Source organism: Haemorhous mexicanus, chromosome 8 (genome assembly GCF_027477595.1).
Source record: "Haemorhous mexicanus isolate bHaeMex1 chromosome 8, bHaeMex1.pri, whole genome shotgun sequence".
Lineage (NCBI taxonomy): Eukaryota > Metazoa > Chordata > Aves > Passeriformes > Fringillidae > Haemorhous > Haemorhous mexicanus.
Window position 1 is genome coordinate 29,681 of NC_082348.1, and position 18,676 is coordinate 48,356.

General features: G+C 38.3%; 1 long non-coding RNA gene across 16 annotated transcripts; it reads right to left on the reverse strand.

Annotated features, from left to right (window-relative positions):
* Positions 1-2,899: 2,899 nt before the first annotated feature.
* On the reverse strand, positions 2,900-14,532 carry LOC132330299 (uncharacterized). 16 transcript variants are annotated; one of them, XR_009487274.1, is made up of 6 exons: positions 13,604-14,528; positions 10,103-10,257; positions 9,774-9,887; positions 6,640-6,733; positions 4,685-6,291; positions 2,900-3,319 (listed from the first exon to the last, which is right to left on the reverse strand). It is a non-coding gene; the product is annotated as an uncharacterized LOC132330299 (long non-coding RNA). The 16 variants fall into 16 exon arrangements; XR_009487275.1 differs by lacking the exon at positions 6,640-6,733 and having other exon boundaries at positions 4,685-6,102; positions 6,177-6,291; positions 13,604-14,527; XR_009487273.1 differs by having other exon boundaries at positions 4,685-9,887; positions 13,604-13,664; positions 14,261-14,532.
* Between the last annotated feature and the right edge of the window lie 4,144 nt (positions 14,533-18,676).

Here is an 18,676-nt window from a genome sequence, read left to right on the forward strand (position 1 = left end):
AGGCAAGCTTGTGTGAAATTTGGCAAGTCTGAAACAAATTAATTAGATTATTTCCTTTCTAATAATTTACCCAAACCCATTGGGTGTCTCACATGCAGAGCCTTACATAATAAGGGATTCGTCTTTGATCATATTACCTTGATCTGGAAAAGAGGAAATTTTTATGTGTTACTTTGTGTTCCAGCTAGTGAAGCTATCTTCTCAAGATGCATAAAGGAAGTGCAGCTGTTATTAACCTTCACTTCTTTCTTTTTATCTGTAGTCTCAAGGATCACTTTTTGTCCTCTCCCGCATGCCAGGATGGATGTGTGTCATGGTTTGAGCTTGGTTTAATGCTAGTGCTTCTATGAAAATACTTCTTCTCTAGTATCTACTGTGAGATGTGATCAGAGGCAGAGCAGAGCAGGCTCTAACTTAAGAATGAAAGGGAAAAAAACTTTATTAACTGAAGATTATAAGAGAAACACACAGAACACAGGATGAAAACTTTCTAAATTTCTTCCTCCTCCCCCCACTAAATTTCTAATTCAGTTACTACCTCTCAGATCACTTACTCTCAGTCTATTACTATCTTTTAGATAATCAATTCTCAATTCTTCGAGAAGAGAGGAGTCTTTCTTGCACCACAGACTTCCCCAGGAAACAGTCGAAACTTCTCGTGTTTCCGTGTCACATGTGGCACTGCCCGGAGAACATTTGCTATTGTGACCTCTTCCTTCCATGTCCAGTGCTCTCACCACTGCACATGGACCAGAGCTTCTTCTAGGGTTTTTCTCTTTAAGGATGCTTTGTCTAGTTTTAAAAAGAGCGCAGTGCCTCTCCTTTTGGGACACCTGTCCCCTCCATGTTTCACCCCCTGGGGCTGAGGGGTCTCTTAAACAGAGATCATCTTCTTCTTCTTCTTCGAAGACGGAGGGCACCACCACCACCCTCCTCCGCCCTTCGTCTCTGTTCACACACCTTCACATCACCGCACTCTCCTGGCTCTGAGCCAATGCCTCCCCCTAGAATGCAGTCTCTGTGTCACAGGAACTCAAGGGTTCTGCTATGGCTATCCAAGAAAAGTCCAGCTAAAGGCCACTCTATTATCTCTTCTCACTTAGGATTTTTTTGAGCTTCTCTCAACACCTTTAATTAACTCTAGGAAGATCAGCGTTTGGCAGGTTTCTATTACCTACAAGAAGGGTATAAAGTCTCAGGCTCTGCTTGTCCAGAACTCTCACGTTTGGCTGCTCTGCAGGGCACCCCCTTCAAGCCGGCGGCTGCGCTATCACAGACACAGGTTCTCTCCCTCTCTCTCCCTCTGGGGGGGAGAAATGGTGAAGGATGGGGGATGGCTGCCCGAAGCCTCGCAGTGCTCCTCCACCCTTCGAATCCTGCTTCTGCCCCAGGCCTGGCTTACCTCCGGCCGCATGGCCTCCCCTCCCCCCGCCCAGCTTGGAGCCGGGCAGGGGGGACCTTTGTTCTCTTCTAGGACCGGAACCCAAAGAGAGTTTCCCCTGGGAGTTCACAGCTTTTAACCCCCTGTGTTCTCAGAGGCGTATTTATGCCCTCAGTGGACAAACCAGGTGCTAATATTAAAATCTGAACACTCATTGGCTTGACCACACTATCTCAAAAAACTCATTTCTTCTCAAACTATGACAATGTGTGATCCAGAAAAGTTCTAAAAGCCTTGACTCACAGTCTGAGAAGTTGTGCAGAGGGGAAAAGGATGGGAGGGTTACCCAGGATGGGATTGCGAGTTGTGAGTGTTGCAAGTGAGGTAGCATGTTTCCACCCTGCAGATACCATTTGCTTGGGGGTTTTTGGTCAGAGCCTTAGGAGAAATACATAGTCCTTACAGAATACAAGGCCTATTGCTTTTTTGTATTCCCTTTAAAGCTCATACCCCAGTGGCTCAGAGGCCTCTGCTCTTCATCATGGAAATCAGGATCTAAGATTCAGGAATAATTAAATGCAGGCTTCTTCTGTTTCATACGAATCTTAACTTTATAACTTTGGGTGGGTTTGGGTTTTAGGGAAACAAGAATGGCTTTCTCTTCCACAGCTTTAAGTAGTTTATTTCTGTTTGGATTTTTTTTCTCCTTCTCTTAATTTTAAATATCAACTACAATATGAAAGGCTTTCATTTAGATGCTTTGTACAATTTTTGACTTCTATAAATAATGAATTGGTTTTATCCAAACTGTACAGCCTAAATAACAAATATATAACATCACATTTAGAATAAGAAAACTTAGATCTTACATTTTAAATCAGATTCTTAATATAGTTAAGTAGCACTTCTCAACCTTTTCATTCTTAGATCTTGAGATTACTAACAAATCTATTGCTTCCAAAAGTAGCTAAAGGAGATTTGGCCACAACCTATCAAAACAAGAAATTATCACAGCTAGAAGTATCTGCTTTCTTTGTATGTTTGTTGAGTAGATGGGAACTAAAATGTTAGTGAAACAACTGCATTTTTCAAACCACTATTCAAATTAATACTAACATAAAAACCTTTAGTGTTTTGACTGATGGTTTAGTTGTGTTTTGCAGAAAGTCATAGAAGGAAAATGCATGGCTGACTATTAGCATATTCACTTCTCATTAAAAATGTAAAGGATAAAAAAATTCTAAAAATACAACCAGTAACATTTTACTTCTAAAACAATGAACTGTGGGGGAAAAGGATTTTACAATGGGAGCAGCTCTAAATAGCAGCTGGTAGAGCCTATTTAGAAGACTTTTGTGCGAATCCTGTGCTGAACAAAATGTGGAATTTAAGCTGTTGTTAAATGCAGATAAAGGTCAGAGATCATGATCTCCAGAGACAATTGTTTGGAGTATTTCCAACTTCTTTTATGTACAGGAGGCATGTGCAATGCAAAAAAGTAGACAAATCACTGCAAAATAAGGTTTTCTTGGCAACAGAGAAGAATTTACTGCTCCTAACAAAGACCAGCATACAAATGGGTTTGAAATTCAGACATAGACAACTGTTGGAATAAAGAACTGATGATAGGCATTTGTCTTGCATCAGCTCGTCGGTAGGGAAAGAATAAAATGTAATTTTTTTCCTTGGAAGTTGCCCCTTTGTCACTGGAGTACTTTCATAGAAGTTCACACTTAGAATCTGTAATTTGAATTTTTAGTTATAAGCATTTACAGAACCTGTAGTTCATACATATTAACATGGCCTGTCATGTCTGTGGTATGGAGTATCCCTCTGGCCAGTTCAGACCCGCTGTCCTGGACATGCTTCTCCCCAGTTTCTTGTGCACCTCCTTGCTGACAGAGCACAGGAAGAGTCCTTGACTTAGGATGAGCACTGCTGAGCAACAATAAAATGCATCAAAATATCATATTATTCTCATACTGAATCCAAAACACAGCAGTCACTGGACCAGCAACTGTCCAGGTTAAACCAGAAGACCTGTGCAGACACCGACATCTCTTCAGATTCCAGTAAAACTAAAATTGCATCTAGTATCTGCTAATGGTGTGATTACTGATATCTAGGAAGTGGTTCTGCAGACTTCACTCAAGTAAATAAGCTTTGCATATGTAACTGACTAATATTAAACTTCTACTTACAAATATTACTGACATTCTCTACAAGACAGCCTGTGATATTCTTTCTTAGCTCTCTAGACTGATTATCAAGTAACAGCTCTGATATGCTGTGGGGCTTATGGATCTTCTCACAAACCATAATGGTTAGCATACTCATAAATATTTGTAATACAAGGTGTTAAAAGAAGCAAAAAAAAAAAAAAAAATTGATATGAAGATACTGTCTGTACCAGCACTGTGTTCCCAAGTTTGCAATAGGAACTTGGGCCCGGATACCACTGACACATATTAAAATGTATATTTTATAATTTATTGAAAACATACACTTTTCTCTGGAAACAATTTGGGAATATCTGTTTTCACTGGTTTGGAAATGTAACTTTGTTTTTAGTCATTGATTACCTTGAGATATGCCACTCTTCTGGACTAATTACAGTATTTTTTTTTTATTTCACAAACACTGAGAAGCCTACAGTCAGGTTGCTTGTATAATGTATGCTGTATTTGTTGTTCCCAGGGAGACCTGTGCAAAACTAGAAAGCAATTTAATTTCCTTTATTTAAATGTACATAGTCCTAATGCTTTTGTATAAATGCACTAAATCTTAGTTCTAATTAATAGCCACCTAATTTACTTATGAAAACCAAAAAAGAATGGATGGACGTTTTAAAACAAGGATATTGTACTCAGCCAAAAGGTTTCAAATAGAATGGACTATTTCAGTTGGAAGAAACCTACAACAATCCTCTAGTACAGCTGCCTGACTTCTCAAGGGCTTGACCAAAAGTCAAAGTTTGTTTTTAAAGTCACTGCCCAAATGTCTCTTCAATACTTGGGACATCAACTCCCTCTCCAGGAGACCTGTTTCAGCATATGACCACCCTCCTGGTAAAGAAATGTTCCCTCATGTCTAGTCTGAAACTTTTGTGATGCAGCTTTGAGCCATTCCAACACATCCTGTCCCTGGATCCCAGGGAGAAGAGCACAGCACCTGCCTCTCCATGTCCATTGCTCAGGAATTGGTAAAAAGCCCAGCAGTCATCCCTCAGCTGCCTTCTCTCCTAACCAGACAGGCCCAGAGCCCTCAGCTGCTCCTCCCAAGACGTGCCTTCCAGCCCCTTACTAGCTCGGCTGCCTCCTCCAGCAGCATCTGAGGACCTTCATGTCATTCTCCAACGCTGGGGCCCAGTGCTGCACACGGACCGTGTGGTGAGGCTGCACTGATGGTGAGCTCAGAGGGACCATCTCCTTTTGTCATCATCTGGCTCCTGCTGAGCTGCTGGCAACCAGCACCCACAGGCTGGGAATTGAAAGTGTAACAGCCATTGATGCTCCTATAGAAGAAGTAAATGAAGAACACAAATGCAAATACTCAGTCGGAAACTCAGGAAACACATCATTAGGCTAAACACGGGGCTGCCAGATCATTCTTACATAACTGGATCGGTAAGAAGAATTTGCTGCATAACACAAGAACTGCATCGCTTCGTGATCAACTGATCCTTGCCTAGGAGAAGTAAAAATCAAGTTCAGTCTCCTTCTAGGAAAACTCTCCCTATATTTTATGAAATGTCCTCACACTATTAGCTAGGCTTTGTATACGGGAAAATAAGGAGGGTGGGTTCTGTCATTGTAAGCTGTTACGTAGAAAAAGGTTGAAAATGATTCAATATTCATGAAACCGGAAATAGGATTATTTCTTTTAAAACACCATTGCCTTTACTACTAATAATCAGACATATTCACACATGAAAAATTAGTTTTTTTTCACAGAAACAAACTGTTCTTCTGGATAAAAAGATAATTTTTACATATAGATTTTCACATCCTAGACATTATTTAAAAATTAAGGACCTATTTGGAATGTCAATGAGCATAAATGAAGGCCTCATCCAAAATCCGGATAGAAAAATTGTTTGAAATCATGCTTTTCTTTTACTGATCTATTATATTTTCTTCTCTAAGACATACAGTTTTCTGTTGAACATATTTCTCTTGCCTTATTGATGCTTCCTATGTGATCCATCATGTTTTAGCCAATGCCTTCATAGTACTTCCTTTCACGTTATCTGTGGCATGAAGAATACATAAACTGTAATAACCCATTGGATATTTTTGAGATAACTGCTGCTCTAATATAGATGGAGAATCAAAGATGGTCTTAAACCCCAATATCAGGCAAAGTAGTGAGTAAACAGCACAGGAGATTATGAAAGCGTATTTCTCCATTGGATGGACAGTGGTCTCAGCACAAGACCATCATGTTTTTAAAGGCCGAATTCTAATCCTTAGGTACAGGAGACCGATGTAAAGATCGTTGAGATGTAAACGCGTAAGGGATCTGTGATCCTTGCGGGTCGCTTCCAGCGGAGAATATTCTGCGACTCGGTGATGCAGCGCAAGACTCGGGTCACCCTCGGAGGCAAATCGCGGCTGTACCTCGGCAATCCACCCGGTGGCGCCCGTCCCCCCGCAAGGCCCGGGCCCGCATGACGTAGTTATAAAACATTTCGACTCCGCAGGAGGAAAATTGCTAAATATCTGTAAAATATCTACTGCTTTATTAGAAATCCTAGAAAACAAAAAATCCTGGTTAAATAAAATTTAGCCTTTACCTTAATTTCCAAGCCGAAACATAAGAAGAATTTAGCCAGAACCAAATACAGAGCCAGCTCCAGAATTAGCTGGAAATGGTGAGTTTCAGAGCAGCAGGTGGGGCTGGAAACAATCCTGTGGGGGTAGCATTTATCAGTTAACCACTGAAACGATACACTGCCAAGATGTCACGTACAAAAACTAAAGAGAGCAATAGTACACCAACAAAACAGAAAAAAAAGCTTTCACAATATTTTATTTACTTTAAAATACCCATATGTAGCTAGAAGTAGGTTTCTAAAACACATCCCAGGCTCAGTTCCTCTATTGTGTAATCACATAACATTATGTGAGGCTTTTTCCCTCTTTCTATCTCAGTACCCGCTTTCCTCGCTAATGCAGCACGGTTTCTTTTCCCCTTGTAACCGTTTATTAGCACCACTTGACACAGTAGCACTGACTGGTGAAATCATAATCAGACACCTTGGGCTGCAGTAACAACTGATTTGGATGCATCCCAGGATGCTATTTCTCCATTCTCTTGCGAGGACTGCTGTTCACGCGAGTAGATCTTGCTCTGGAAAGCAACACATTGAAGCAATTTTATAACTGAATTATTATTGACTAACTGATTCCCAGTGATGTCCAAAGAGGGGACAGACCACACTGCAAGACAAACTGTATCACCCCAATCCTAGTACTCTCAAACTGCTTTTAAATACCCTTTGAGAAATTGTTTTGTTGCAACCCATTATGCTGCTTGATTATGTAATTTTTGCATACTTTTTGGTAGTTATATGAGAAGGACAAGGTCACTCATTGCATCACTGAAATAGCTGAGAGTATATACTAAAGATAAGTTAGCCTCTTTAATCTTTGAAAATTCCCATGGCATCTGCATCTTCTAATAAATGTACTACTTTTCTTTGTATCCCTTGCTAATAAAGCTTGCATTCATGTAAATGCATGCAATTTCACCAGACTGCAAAACACCAGATTCACCTTGTTTCTATGTCATTATCAATATTAAAGATTATTTTTATGAAATATTAGAGACTTCTATTCAGTTAACCATAAAGGCTGATGCCACTTTATGCCTTCTGAGTCTCAATCCATTAAGAATTGTCAGGTTTGAAATCAGTCATGGATTTTTTAACTGTCTCCTGCTTCTTCTGCAAGATCACGTGCCTTCTAATCTCAGAGTACAGCAAGAATTTAGCATTTTGCTGAACAAGTAATATTGCCTGGAATTTAAAGAATGTAGATTCAGTAAGAAAAATATTTACATTTGAGGAAAAGTGGATTAAATTATGGATTATTGCTTATCTGTGAAGTCAAAATCCCAGATTTTGACTAACTCTGGAGAGCAAAATAAAGGTCTCACAAAAGAAAGCTTATATCTGACATTTTTTTATAAGATAACTCAGCCTGCTTCTATTTATTGAGCAGAATTAAAATTTCTTACGCTAATACATTTAGATTCCCATGATTACACTTAGCATAATTAAATTTAGATTGTGGGTTTTTTTGGAAGGTGTTATACATACAGCTACTGCATTACTGTCGCTTCTTAAAATAAAAAACAAATACAGTAAAAAATACTTGTAATTTCTCATCATTTAAGGCACATTCATGGCATTAGTTAAATAACTTGGTATCGTAGCTATCAACACTATAGGCTCTTTTGTTTACTTTAGTAAATAAGCATGACTGCCAGCATCATATGAGGAAATAATGCAGAGAAAAGCAAACGCATAACTTTAGTTCCATAACCAAGTTCTATGAGTTGAAAGTGAGAGGTGAAAACAAATCCAGTGTACTCCTTTAAAATCATTGGTCTGCATTCCTCATTGCCAGTTCTAACACAATCGGTTACAGGAAATGTTTATTTTATGATAAAGAGTCATTCAAACAATTATCCAAAACAAATACATGCAATTAACATTGATTACGGCCCTGAATCGGAAGGAAGGAAGGAAGGAAGGAAGGAAGGAAGGAAGGAAGGAAGGAAGGAAGGAAGGAAGGAAGGAAGGAAGGAAGGAAGGAAGGAAGGAAGGAAGGAAGTTAAATTAAATTAAGGAAGCAAAGGAAGAGACAACCAGACTGGAAATGAGGTTACATGTTAGACCGTCTCAGAATTTCTGTCACAGCTCATTTAGACAGCAGTTCTAGACTTTTAAAAGCCCAGTTCCATCTGAAGATTCACACAGGATTTTTGAAGTCTGGATAAAATCGATGTTCAAAGCCTTGGGCTCACTGGTGCCTATTTATCTGGCATAATATTAAGTGCTTTATAAGGATCCAGACTGCTGGGTTTGGCCTCAGACTAAAATAAAGGTTAAATTATGCTTCTCCAACAATCTGTTATTACTAATTACTTGTTATTACTAATAAGTTTGGTGCTTCTTGCAGTGACTTTTCATTAGATGGGTAGTTATTATCCTGACCTGAGATACTGGTGACATTGGTGGGGCTTTCTGTGCTCACCTTCACTCACGTGCATGGAAGTACTTTTGATATAACATTTGGAAAGAAATCCTGCACTGTGAGCTAAGTCCATTGCCCATAGAAAAAATGACATTATGACAAGGGGAAAAAATAACCACTAATAACCCCAGTCTGATTATTACATCCAACTTCTGTTGCACTTCTCTTTCTGAAGTTGCTAAAACTGTTTTCTGTGTTCTTTGCTTCCTCTATGTTGTATATACATGTGGATTGATTTGGGAGTCCTCCAAATACGAAGTAGGGTAGCTTGTTTAACACTATACTAGACCAACTATTTATTTTACTTTTTGCCTACTTTTGCCAAATAAATGCTTCTTTCCACTGGTACTTTATAATGACGAAAAGGAGTATCCTGTTAGAGCCAACAAATCAAGACTCAGGAGTAACCATCATAATTGTCAAAGTAAAAAAGAATAAACATAGGAAACTTGTGTCTTTATCACATGGAAACAAAGCTAATGGAAGAAAGCTTAGAAACAATGAAAAAAAAACCACGGAAAAAACAGTCTCATTATTTTGAAGAAATTATCTCCATTTTTGTACTAAAAATATTGCATTAAAATTATATCTATCTCACTATCTTATCCAATGATCGGCAATAAAAAAATAGCAATATGTACACGTTCTTGGAGGAGCGTGCAGTTGTCTGTATGCATCCATTAAGGACAGCAAAGCTGCTAGTACCACGCTGCTGGGAAACCTGCAAATGCCAGGAGCCAGCAGCCTTCTTACCAATTACCTACTTAAAATTAAACCTTTGTGAAACTATTTACGGCACGTGGCAATTGTTTCCTTTGTCTAGATGATTGCTAAAAGAGTTTTACACCTGAGTCTTGTATAAAGTCGATTTACCTGCTTAATTTTAAGTAGTAAGCCAGTCTGGTAGTTTGAGTGCTTTGTGTTAAAATACACCTTGAGAATTCTGCTCCTGCCGAGGAAATTAACTTCAAGTGAAGATTAGAGTAAATATTTTTAAAATTATTTAAAACAAATTCTGGTAAGATATTTCTTTCCATATCCCTAAGTAATTTTTCCTCCCACAACATGCCTCTGTTTATACTGGGAATGATCTTTTGCAGATATAAGAAACTCACAGCTCTCAAAATTACCTGCGTGGTTTTGCCTGCCTTCTTCCTTTGTCCTTGCATACATCTGCCTCCTGCTGCCTTTCCAGTAAGGTTTACTTTCAACCTCTGCCATTCTTGGTTGTCACCTTTTTTAGACTTGAAAAAGACAGGAATAATTATGTAAGCCATTCACCAATTACTTTCTCTTTCATACTTACATGTCTGATGTTAACAGTTAGCATACATAAATCTCAGTGTTTTGTTACAGACTTCTTGTGAAATCCTAGCAATGGATGTGCCCAGGTCTGATGGACAGACAGGCTTTGATGGAGATGTGTTCTGAAAGGGGGCAACTGTTTATCTCCGCTTACCCTGTATCTGGAGCCACTGAGCCCTGCAGAGGTGACAGCGCTTGCACCAGCATGGTTGAGAGACATAATTCAATTGTGCATTCCCAAGGAAACGAGGCTCGTACAAATGTCCTGCCAGTCCCAAGGTTTACTGTCTTGACCAATTTCAACCCATGCTGAAAGGCAGATAGAAATCTGTGTTCCTGCAAGTTTCCTAAAATCAGGGTCTGTGCAAAAGTGAATGCCAAAATAATAGTAGCCATTTGAGTGATAAACTCAGAGTGTGTAGGAGTGGAGATAACTAGATCTGAGCCTGAGCAGACAGAGAGAGAAATTGCTCGTTGCGAAAGAGACGCTAACTGGAAATCCTGAGTGAGCAGTAAAAGCAGATAGCAAGAAAACTTGTTGGAGGTCTTGTTCGGTGGTGGTATCTTTCCAGGCATGAAGGAGAGTAATAAGAATTAATACTTTGAGTGAAGAAAAGAATGCAGGATGCATATGCTGTATATTCTGGCTGGGACAAGCCTCCTGGCCAGCCAACTCTCATGGATTTACATTCGCATAACATATGTTGTCTCCAGTCCTGGAAAGGATACCAAAGTGATCATGCGATAAACAGGACTACTGTGATAAAAGAGGAGTCAAAGGAGAAAACCCCCTACTTGACTGTTATTGTAACTGAAAACTTGCATTTTGTGCAAGCATAAATGTTCAGATTTCTTTTAATGACATTGGTAAACACAAATTAAAATAGCTCTATGGCTAGTGGAACTACCAAAGCCTAGTTTCTTTTCCCTCTCCAGAACGCCACATTACAGCTTCTGCTGTAGGTAACAGAAGGTTAATAGGAGATAGAGCATAGAATCAATGCAGGGGTTATTACAAAGTTTTTAGACTAAAGTATCTATTTTTAAATTCACTTTCCTTGAACAAGTTGGATTTTTAAATAAGAACTAAGCTTATGAAAGACTAAATGTTTAGCTTATAGAGACAAAAATATTACTGAAATTAGTGACAAAATAAAATAGATTTACTACCTTTTCACAGAATGAGGACTTAGAGATTTTTTTTTTTTAATTTCATTTGCCATGCTTACAAAGCAACAGTAATGAAAATTACGTTTAGATTGAGGTGCAAAAGTAAAATCATTCTGTCAGGAATGCCAGCACTCTGAGAATAGGAATCTTTAATGAAACACCTCTCTAGTCATGGGTCTCAAATTGCTGCTGTGTAATTGTAGTAAGGGCAATACAGATCAGATTACAAGGAGATATTTTAAATAAATCTTCATGTGTTTGTTATTGCACTGACTGTTAATCCAGTGATCTGTTGGAAAGCAACTGAAGTCAAAATACAAAGCCAGATTATCATAGCTGCTTGTGTGTGCAAAATGAAGGACATCAAGCTTCTACTTCTTGTATGGTAGCAACATACACACTATTAAGGCACGTGAGGAATTTATCAATTCAGAGACAAGAATTAGGCTCTAAGCAATGATTTTTTTCACAGGTGAAAATTAATCTGGAACAAGAGCAGACATGAATTTAAACCTATTCTTTATAATATGGTCATTAGGCCATATAGGAGACCATGTTTATGTGACAACTGATTCTGGAACAAGTAGTCCTGATTTGGCATGCTAGTTTATATGTATGAGGAATGATTTTACCAGTTTCCATATGTGCATACTACAATATGTATTTGCCAACTTTGCTTGATTAGTTTGGATGCTTAGGTCAAGCATCTGTGTTTGGTGAAGATCTTTGCTCAGAAAACAGCTCTAAATTTCTGTGAATGAAAGTTGGCGAATACCCGATACTTTTAGAAAACAGGTGGCCAAGCTGCCCATTTAGGTAATAAAGATTCACTATTGAACCTTCAGTTTAATAAAAAACATTTCAAGTCAGAGATTGAGACAGAAGGCCTGCTTTCCTGAGTGGTTTTCATTTTCCTTAACTTAAAGAGCAACAACTCAATATTTCATTCATTCTGTGGTCCAACTTCTGGAGCAACTGGCTCAGGAGTTGAATAGACAACTGCCTACTTTGTCTACTGCCCTAATACCCCACCAAACAACACTAGAATAAATAAGCTCATGGGAACAAAGAGGCCAAACTGATGTCATGCATGAGTTTTAGTCCTGTTTATTCTTAGCTCAGAGAGCTTGTCTGTGAGGTCTTGAAAATATTTTCTTTTATAATAGTAAAATGTAAGGCCCATCAAGTAGTACAGGATTATTTCTAGAATATGTTAATTTGCAGTCCTTAGGCCTGTTTAGCTTCATGGATGACTGACATTTAATTAGCTGTCAACTTTGTAGTCCCCTTCAGAAAGATGAATCTTAGATTTTTGTCTATTCAGTTTTCCAAAAAATTTAAACTGATAGAATGCAAATCAAGGTTGAAGGTTGTTGATTTTCCCTGCTTCCCTCCAAAAGTGTTCTTTCTTCCTTTTTTTTTTTTTTTTTTTTTTAATAGCTGCCACCCAGAATTTAGGAAGCCAAATGCCTCTTTCTTGGCCATCCAAATCTCTACTGCCCTGCGTGTTCTTAGACATACACATCAATATGTAGTTGTCTTTTGTGATGAAGCTCTTGTGCATATAAGCAACCCTAGTACTGTCCTCTGGCGTGGATTTTCAAACATTCACAAAATATCTGGAATTTTGAGTGGCTGCACTTACTATTCTGCATACATCTTAACATTCATAAGAATGAGATGATCTTTCACTCAAACCATCCTGTGATTCCACACAACTGAAACAGAATGTGATGACAGTTCAAATAGATCAGATTAAAGGGGACCTCATTAACACCAATTCATGTCCACTCAAATTAAAAACATATGGGCAGGTGTGGAAGATTTAACTTCCAGGGCTGACTGCATCAAGCCAAACTTTCAAGACCTAAGCTGTTTAGTGCACTAGTTGTGCTGGGATTTCAACTTAGTCCTAGTTGAAATACAACTAATATTTGGACTTGAGAACAAAAAGCCTTATTTCTCAACTTCCTCAAATTGTGTAGGAAGCTTAGGCTGGCTAGGCCAAGGAACCTGCAATCTCCAACCCCCCAACTTGTTCTGGTTCCATTACCTTCAGTGCACATAGAAGGCAGCCAAGAAATCTACAGATTCTAGTGACCGCAATTGAGGAGATCAAGGTAAGTCTCAGACTACCGTAAGAAGTAACTTAATAGATAATTAGGAGAGACTGGAAAAATATTAGTAAAAAATAATGCATAGCTCAAGGTTTAACAGCAAAAGCATATACTTTTGCACTTTCTATGACAGAAAAGTAATGTTTGGTAAGAATGGGCTCACAAGTTCAGTGAACCCTTAGTAAACACTTTTCTTAATAAATACCCATGAAGGAAAAGACAGACTATTGAGGACTTGCTTAATGATAGGTTTCAAATATAACTATGGGAATTCTTTGCTAGCAGTTTCCTTGACATCATCTAGACCTCTTGACTGAAGAACTATAATGATACTATTTAGTTACCTCTTCAAGTCATCTGAGACTTACCTTGATCTTCCCTCTTGCAGTCATCAGCATCTATAGAATTCGTCTCTGTCTTCTATGTGCACTGAAGTACACAGAATGAGATCATTTCAGGTTAGTCGGCAATGGAAAATTGCCTGTTGTTGACAGTTTGTTCTTACTCTTAAACAATGTTCAACGCTGGAAAATCTTGTTGAACTGTCTCTACCAACACAGATTTTTGAGAGCAGATAGTACATCCAGTAGAGATCAAGCCTTTTTAATAATTCTTTGCTTTTAATAATTACTCCAGCTTCTTCATAGTGCTTTCACAAAACAAAGCCTTTTATGAAGCAAGTACCTATTTGCCTTCTTTGAAGAAAAAGAATCCTTGCCAGTGAAGTAGGTGAGAAAATTTAATTGTGCAATAAACCACTGCAGTTGAGCACGAGGTCACCTCCAGTCAAATTTGTACAAGCCAAAACCAACTTATAGCAGAGATATAGTTTAATAGCCAAGATGGGACTTGGACTCAAGTGCTTCAGTCACTCTGCAGCTAGTCTGGCAGAGGGAGCACAAACTCCAAAAGGCAGGGTCTGCTCTGTCCGAGGCCACCTGTCCGAGCTGCCTTGCGGTGAAAAGGAGCTGTGAGGCCACGGCTGCCCTCGTAGCTGTGCCCCAGCGCAGGCCATTTCTGCTCACCTGCAGGCCGGGCCCCAGGGCAGGCCATCACTGCATGCCATCGTCACTTCCCTCCCGGGCCCGGTGCGGGCTACGGCGGCCCGAGGGCGTGCGGAACGGCGCCGCCGTCTCTGGGTCCCCTCACGGTGGCGGGCGGTGACACTCCCGCCGCGCTGCCCCGGCCGGCAGAGGCCTGGCCCTCAGAGCCGTGAGGGCCGGCGGACAGTGCGAGGCTGGGCGGCCCTGGGCCCGGCAGGCGTGGGGGCCCGGCGGCGCTCTCTGGCGTGCTGCTTCTCCTCTGAGGTGTAACACTGTCAACGGACGGGTCGGCTCCAGTGTGTGCACTGTCTTCAGCAGATGGAAATTACAGCCGCAGCTGAGCGAGGGCCAAGGGCCATTAATATGGTGAAGCCAGAGAAAAGATGCAGGGTCTTGTCATGTAGGAATACCTCTAGAGGTATTCCACTATTTGCCCTTAAAAAAAAAAAAAAAATTAATAGCTGTTTAAAGTTTTTCCTTAACTTAAAGTACTACAGAAAATGAGATTGAATTAAGTATATATCATCTGCTAAAAACACTGGGAAAAACATCGAGGTTATTTTTAACTCTTCCACTTCATGAACATACACAATCTTCTATGAGATTCATAAAATGCAGCTGTATTTATATCTGCTGAGTATGAGTTAATGTAGACATTAAAGACAAGACTAGACACTTGTAATGTTTTTGGCTTTTTTTTAAATTTCTCTGTTAATGTTAAAACATAAAGACACAAGAAGCATCAAAGTGATCTTTATTGATTTCTATGATCAAAATGTGATCAGAAACCTGAATTTTTAGAAGCTAAAATTTATATTACATACTTAATTTGAGAATACTACCTGTAATAGTCATAAAAATTTCAAACACGATACACCTTTTCCACTTATGATAATTCTTATGAGCTTTCACAAAAGCACAAATCAGTCATTTTACCATGCCAGGAAGTGATTTAGGTAAGGCTTTGTCATAGAGATCTTTGTAGTGGATAGTAATAAATTTATGCATTTTTAGCTTTCAACAAAGGAAGTTAATATAATCTGGAGGGAGAGAAGGGAAAAGGTACAGAAAAGGCCAAGACTGGGAGTTTTGTGTTATCAGCACACGAATGCCCAATTTCTAGTATTCTAGTTACATTAAGTAGCTTTTTGTTACTTTTTTTTTTTTTTTTGACCTAAGATATCCCCAAATATATAACAATAAATTAGGGTGTTTAGAATTCTCAGTAGTATGGAAAAGGTACGTTTCATGCTTGCTTTCCTGCAAAGAAATGTTAGTTACTTATGTAAAAAACAGTGTAAAATTTCCATACTACATGATGCAGTCTTTTCAGAAAGACTAAAAAATATTCAGGTTCATATTCAGATAGGTGCAATAATAATCTCTAGATCTATAGTTCAGCTTTCTGTAGTCCTGAAAGAAGCCTGATCTTTATTTGGGTTATATTGTGGCATGCATGATGATAATGTTCTGAGAGTTCTAAGACAGTGCAAATAGATGTGACATCGAATGGATCATGCAGAAAATGTGCTCAGATTAAGAAATAACAGATTAGCAAGAGATTCTGAAGACATGGCCATAAGATAATCACTTTTTATTTTTTAATGGTTATAGTACTGCACTCAGGAATATGATTTCTGAGCTCTCTGGCAAATTGTATTATTATAAATTTCTAGAAAACTTGTTTAGGGAATGTGTATTTCTTTATCAACATATGCAACTAATCATGGTACAAAACTATTTCTAAGAAGCTCTTTTCTAATATTTGGAAGGTGGAACTTCACAGGATTTAGAATCACAAGCTTATGATTTCAGCTCTTAGTTCTGTCTACCTCAATCCTTGTCTATAAAAAGGACATAATCGTTAGTATTTTTTAAATTTAAGAGTTACTGTTCATGAGGCAATGTATGAATATAACTTTTAAGAGCATTTGTATATTTTACCTTTCAATATAGCTCTTATTTAGAATATAATTTATTATGTTGGTGGGGGAAAATTAAATATACTAATGGGTTGATTCTCTTGTGCTAAGGACATTCTTGGACATTAGACCCATGTCCTCTGTATTTCCTTCAATTAGTGGCATTGTTGAAAAAGGCATTAACTCACTGGTTGAAGAGAAGTGTCAGTGCATTTATCCTCCAGCTTAGGTTTTTTTGCAGTTAATCCTTGCTCCGTTTTACATATTTTCTGGTTATGGATGCATCACTAAGGCCTTAAAATATAGAAATGTGTTCATAATGTCTTTAGCAACATGGCAAACAGAATAAGGATAAACTAAGAGAAGAGCTAGAAGCTGAAGAATCTGAACTGTGTAAGCAAAGCCATGTTCTGCCTTGAAACAATAGGTTTTGCAGGCATACAAGACCTTAATTAAATAAAACTTGAACAGCATGTGTCTCTTAAAAAAAAAGAAAAAGTCAGAAACCCAACCACCCAACCAACTAAAAAATCTTTGCTCTGTCACAGTATTGATGTTCTGCATTATTCTGTTTTAATATACAAAAATCATCTAGACAATATGCATACATTTGATGTAGCCTTAAAGGTAGCCAACTGGATGGTGTTTTATGGATAAAATTGTTAAAAGTACGCTAAAGGCAACATCATTAATAGCCTAAGTGCAACCTGAAAATGTATATACTGACAAAACAATTTGCCACGGGTCTTTTTGGTGCATACAGCACTATATATGCAGTAGTAATATGCTGTAAATTAAATTAAGTTCATGGGCAATTAACTAAGGCTGTGCTGAAATTTTTGCAAGAGTTTTTAATCCTTGTGACCTGGCCAGGTTCCAAGTTGGCTAATCACATAAAATTACTTCCTGCTTAAATATAGTTTGATAAGAGATGCCATCACTTCCTGTCCTAAACTATTGTGTCGTCTTGTCTGCTATGTAACAGCTGTTGTGTTCCACCCTGAAAGAGCTTCTTTTCACTTGTGGGTGCAATTACTACAGATCTACACTAAATTTTGAGGTAGGCCTTTCTGCATCCTTGTGGTTAAAGAGGCAACAGGAAAAAAAAAGCCCCACACTACATCCTTTGATCAAACCAACTGTAGTTTTGGTCCAGAAGAAGAGAGCTGTGTAGGCATAAGAAAATTAACCAAATTGTTATGTAAGGTATTTTGTAGATTTACATAGGGAAGGGAAAATGCCAAAAATATCTAAATAGCAAAAAGCATCAATTTTTTGGAAGAAGATAAAAATTAACTGAATTTGTAAGTTAGTATGTCCTTGCTTTAGTTTTTCTAAAGCACCTAGTGAAAAAATTATACAAAAGTAGTTCCTGATTCTTTTGTTTTTAGTGTCTTTTAGACACTTTAGTTTGCAAAGATTTTGATAGAGCAATGTGAACTGTCATGGTAATCAAAGATTTTCAATACCTTATTTGTTAACATTGCTGTCAGTGAGGTTGGTGCTTTTCCAGTCAAACAGAAAAACCTAAGCATTTTCTCATATGGAGGTAATTTATTGCCTGACTGTAACATTTAAAATAACCTTGTTTTTCATTCATTCCAAGGGTAAATGTAACATCCTGGATATATGTCCCAAACAACTTGCAGTTGAAAGCACCCTTGTACTTAAAATCCAACATTGGTTCTGAGTACAAGTCAGACCCAGATATTTTGAGTGTAAAATTTGACAGGAATATCAGTACAGAAGGCACCTAGTGAAGAACATTTTTTTATCTCTCTACTTCCAAAGGGTTAATATTTTAAGTGTTTTGATTGAACTGGCATTTCTCACTTTTAGAGATTTAATTGGTTAATAAAAATACTATTTTGGATCATGGACATGAAAGAGATGCTGGAGGAGCTATGGAAGGCAAGGTTGGGGTATGAGAGACTGCTGAAATGGGATTGGCAGAATAGATCATAGATTTCTCTATCTTTTAAGATGAGCAGAAGTATCTTTTAACAATTTATGAATGATGGGAAATAACACATAGCTGCTTTCACCTTTCTCCCAATGAGATGTGTTGTAAGAAGAGTGCACTTTCTATGCAGTGTATTTGGTAAGTTGTCTGTAACCTAGGCTGATGCAGAAACTCCTTAAGGAAGATTTCTAGGCTTTTATAGAATGTGTGAAGTCTAGATTCTTGCAGTCTAGATTCTTTTCCATCCTTCAGAAGTTCTTATTTTGGTACTTCAAATCTGTGTTTTCTGCACACCAGTTATGACTGCTCTGTGGATTAATTTGGTTCAGCACCTCTGCAAAACTTCAAAACAAAATTTCCCTACATACTGTTTTTCAACAATTACACAGCATTTCTTAATGAAAGCAACTTAGTGGCTAACATATTGATCCAGCTGCAAAACTATTAAATTATTTTTATACTTTTTATAAACTTATTTATGTTTTTAAAGATTCCTTGGACTTTTGTACTTCG